This window comes from Momordica charantia, assembly GCF_013281855.1.
Source record: "Momordica charantia cultivar OHB3-1 chromosome 7 unlocalized genomic scaffold, Mcharantia_2.0 BLBB01000007.1, whole genome shotgun sequence".
Lineage (NCBI taxonomy): Eukaryota > Viridiplantae > Streptophyta > Magnoliopsida > Cucurbitales > Cucurbitaceae > Momordica > Momordica charantia.
In genome coordinates, this window is record NW_028275165.1 from 18,307,786 (window position 1) to 18,312,513 (window position 4,728).

The following is a 4,728-nucleotide window of genomic DNA, read 5'->3' on the forward strand; positions in this document are numbered from 1 at the left end:
CTAGAGATTATTCTCCTCGATTTTCTTTTCATTTTTTATGAGAAACTAGAAGGGAAAATGGCGAAATGACTTAAATGCCCCTATTCCATCAGTTTGCTTGGTTATTTTCATGCGTTAAATACTGTCATAACTCGTAACACGGTGGGCATTCTACACTTTGGAACTTCAGGGCATAAGTGGAATTTCAAATTGGTAATTTTATTTTTTATTTTTTGACTTCTCAAATTGGTAATTTTGATAAAAGTGGGGTCATTTTATTTTATTCACTCACAATTTTCATCGTTGAAATTGAAGCCATGTATAAAATTTTATTTATAATAAGATTTATGTGTGCAAACCAGACTTAATCATTGCAGCTACAAAATACTTAAATTATAAATTCTGTACATAATTCAACTGATAGATATTTATCTATCAATTTGAATTCAATGTTAAAAAATAAAAAGTAAAATTAATAAAAATAAAATAAATTCAACCCTAATTTAACTAATGGGAGCTGGAATGGTTCACCCTATATTTTTAACAATGATTTTAAATTTTTATTTTATACGTCAATTTTTTGAAATTGTCTAAGTTAAATTTAGAAACTATTGAAAAACATCTCGTCCAACGTACTCATTTGAATACCATGCAAACCTAATTTAAATTGAAAATTAAAATTTATTTTTGATCACTTTTATTGAATTTTGTAACGATTTAGTCTTTGTATTCTCAAATTTGTAACAGTTTAACCCTTTAACTTTAGTATATAACAATTTAATTCTTAAATTTTAAAATTTGTAATGATTTAATTCCTACCGTGAAAAATATTATTAAGATTTAATGGGAGTTTCTTATATATGTAGATCGATTAAATGATAGGATCAAATGTGTTTATAAATTACAAAAACTAAATCCTTACATAATAAAAACCAAGATCTAACTTTGATGAGATTTTTTATAGCAAGACTAAATTATCACAAATTTTTAACTACGTATATTAGATTATCATACACTAAAGTTCAAAAGCTAAATTGTTGTCAATTCGAAGTAAATAATTACTTCCAAGACAAGCCATAACTTTAACTACTCATCAAAATCAATTCAATCAAATTGTACACCTTATTGGGCGTCTAGTAAACTGATATAAACAACCAAAAACAAAACATTCAATAGCAATAATATAACATCAAATAATCAAATAAAATTATTACATAACTTTGAATAATGTTAAAATGATTGTGCATAAGGATTATTCATTCACATTGGCAGTTTATAGGGCATACAGTGGCCTTGGCCCATCCCTCTCTTTGTCCCCCATAGCAACACCCAAAATTTCACCAGCTTTTGATGCAATTAATGAAAGAGGAACAAACAAGGAGTTATTATTACTTCTCATGATTTTTGAGCACCACCTTTTTTGCTTTTCTACTTTACAAAAATGAGTTACAGATTGATTATTCTTCTAAGTAAACCAACCAATTACCCCACTGGTTTAAATATGGGGAAGAAGCCAAAAGGGGTAGTGGAAAAATGTCTCTCACAGGCATTACGTCGAACAGGTTACGGACGTCACCAACGACAACAACCACCCCACCGGTTTTTTTGAAAAGCAAAATGGCAATGTCTCCTCACAGGTATTACATCGAACAGGTTCTCGATGTCACCAATTGAATAGACACGTCGACATTTCTATCAACATGTTCATATTTTCATGAGTTCGACGTCGACACGAGGGATAAATCGACATTTCCACAAAATAAAAAAAATATCGACATTAATATATACATAATATTAATATTAATTATTTTTGACTAATTTAGAAATAGGAAAATGTTTATTTGTTAATTTAAATATTTTTTACGATTTTTTTTAAGTTTTCTAACTTTTACAAAAATATCCATAGACATCGATATTTCTATTAAATTGAGACTCAACATTTCCATCGACATTGACATTTAAAATATCAAATTTCAACTCCACTTATTTCACAAAAAAATAAATAATTAAAAAAAAAAATCTCGCAGGCATTACATCGAACATGTCTTCGAAGATCCCACTGATTCTTAAGTTTATATCGTCTCTTGAAAGTTTCACTTTAGCTTATAAAAGTTTGGGTTAAGTTTAATTTGATCCTTATGGTCTAATTACACCTCATGAACCAATCTCCAACCCAAAAACAGATCTATTTCACCTATTTTTGACTCGTACCAAAATTTTAATACAGTCAACTAGCACATAATTTGGCTACCTCGTGACTCTATGAAAAAAAACATGCGTATTCAATATGACAATGACATAGATGGTTTGAGAGATTAACTACGGCTTCGATCAAATTGAAAATTTTAAGACTATAGACACCAAATTGAAACTAACGTCCAAGCCCAAAATCGTAATTTCAAAAAGAATGAAAATGCTTCTCAGAGGCATTACATCAAACATGTTTCGGGCACTCCCAGCCCCACTAGTTTTTTCTTTTTTATTATTACAAAATGGGATATGTTTCTCAGAGGCATTATATCAAACAGGTTACGGAAGTGAACATAGCAAATTGAAAGCAGTGAAAACAGGGGAGAGAGAGAGAGAGAGAGACCCACTTACAATAAATGAGACTTTTGGGTGGAAGTTCCTTAAAGTACGTTCTCACTACGGCTAAATTGTTTGATCTTCTTTGGTTCTCGAATTTTGGGTCTTCGGAGAAGAGGTTTTTTGCGAGAGAGGCTATGGCTTCTTCTGCTCGTTGAGTGGCTCAGAATTGTTCGGACAGCCGCCAGAGCCCAGAGAATCAGAGGGCGGTGCTTGGTGGGGCTGTTGCTTCTCAAACCGCAACTTTATTTGAAAATAATAACAAAGTTCATTCTTGTGTCGGATAATTATGAAAATTAAATGTGAAATATATTTCACATCAGAAAAAAATGATCGATTAAAGATTTAATTAATTTTGATAAGAAAGAAAAATGAGTAAATATCGATTGGATAAAATATCCCTTTATTTTCAGTTTTAATTCTTAATTTCGTCTTGTATTTTTAATTTTAGTTCATTTTCATCAGGTACTTTTTAAAATGTTCGCTTTGATTTTTTTACTTTTAAAAAGTAATCATGTTGGTCTCTATTTTCAAAATTTTAACACAAATTTTACACATAATAGAAATCAATTGATATAAAGTCATGGTTACGTTGAAATATGTTGAGTGTAGTGCCATGTTGAAATTGCGATAGAAAAAATGAGGTTAAAAATAAAATTAAAAGACCTAAATAATTATTTTTAATAATACAAAAATCAAAATGAACATTCCAATTCAAATGAACCAAAATTAAAAGTACGATAATCAAAATAAACATTTTGGAAAGATAGTATTCTAACTATATCAATATCTTTTATGGAAAATTAGTCTCTAATTTTTGTTATTTACTCTAATTCTCAAAACTTAATTTTTTAGGGTGAGAATTAATTCGATAAGTAGACGTCTTACCGCTAAACTAGCTTTAAATTTCAAATTTCGTCAATATCATAGGATTTTATACCCGAGTTAACGAGTGATTGAAAAATAAGATCTAGAACTTCATTTATCACATAAATCTCATTATTGTCAAATTTTATGACAGAGACTACCTATAAAATTCAATAAAAGTTTCTATGATGAAATTTAGATTTTGAATGATAAAGGCTCAATTAGAGATGAAAATAGATAAACATTTAAAATTAACTTACATGTGATTCGGTTAATCTCATAAAATAATCATTTTTTTTGGATGATATAATATTATAAATGTGTAAGTAGAAATGTAAATCTATAATCAAGGTTGGTGTCGGTGTGAAATTAATTATTAGACCTTAATGCTTAAAAGATGTGAAATTAGTTAAATAAATAAAAACCAGTTAAAACACAATTTTGTTCCATGTACAGTTTTGGTTTATTTTGGTTCATATACTTTTATCTTTGATTTATTTTGGTAACTGTACCTTAAAAAATGTTCATTTGATCTATATACTTTTAGCTTTGGTATATGTTAATCTATATACTTTAAAAAAATGTTCATTTTTGTTTCTATACTTTTAAAAATAACCATTTTAATCCCTTAATATTTTATTTCCAATCTAATTTTTTTCTATCACAACGCTACGTTCAATATATTTTTTGAAATATAACCATAAAGATATAGAAGGGTTTCGGGTAAAATTTGTGTTAAAATTTTAAAAATATTTTTATCGCGAATTATCAAACTAACACTGTACCCAAGATATCTTCAATTAAAAATAAAGTCTCAATGAGAGCAACACACGACATCAACTTTTAACGCAATGTGAAAAATTATTCACATCAATATTCTTACGGAAAATTGACGAAAACAATCAAATTGAATCAAATAATCAATTAAAAAAAATTGACTTCCAAATAAAAGCAAAATAATATATAATATTTTTATAAGATTAAAAGGAAAAAAGGTAAATTTTCTCTTTTCTGCCTACATTTTTTTTTTTAATTTCACAGCCTCAATGTCAAGTCCAGTTTGCTGAAATACAGTTGACGACCGTCATCTTCTTCAGCTCCGTCGGCGACTTTCGGTAGGCATTTCTCCAATTGATTTATATAGGGCTTCGTACAATCGCCGGCCGCCGCCTCCTCCGCCGCACTCCAATTTCCAAGGTACTGACCGACGGCCGGCGGATACGGCGGCCCCTCCCTGAAGAGGCTTCTTGCGAATGGCGAGAGTTGATTTGGCCAAAGCGATTCGGCCGCGTCAAA

At 29.5% G+C, this 4,728-nt stretch overlaps 1 long non-coding RNA gene across 1 annotated transcript; it reads right to left on the minus strand.

Moving 5' to 3' along the window:
• Positions 1–1,175: 1,175 nt before the first annotated feature.
• LOC148210485 (uncharacterized) lies at positions 1,176–2,832 on the minus strand. Its single transcript, XR_015792321.1, has 2 exons — positions 2,581–2,832; positions 1,176–1,671 (listed from the first exon to the last, which is right to left on the minus strand). It is a non-coding gene; the product is annotated as an uncharacterized LOC148210485 (long non-coding RNA).
• Between the last annotated feature and the right edge of the window lie 1,896 nt (positions 2,833–4,728).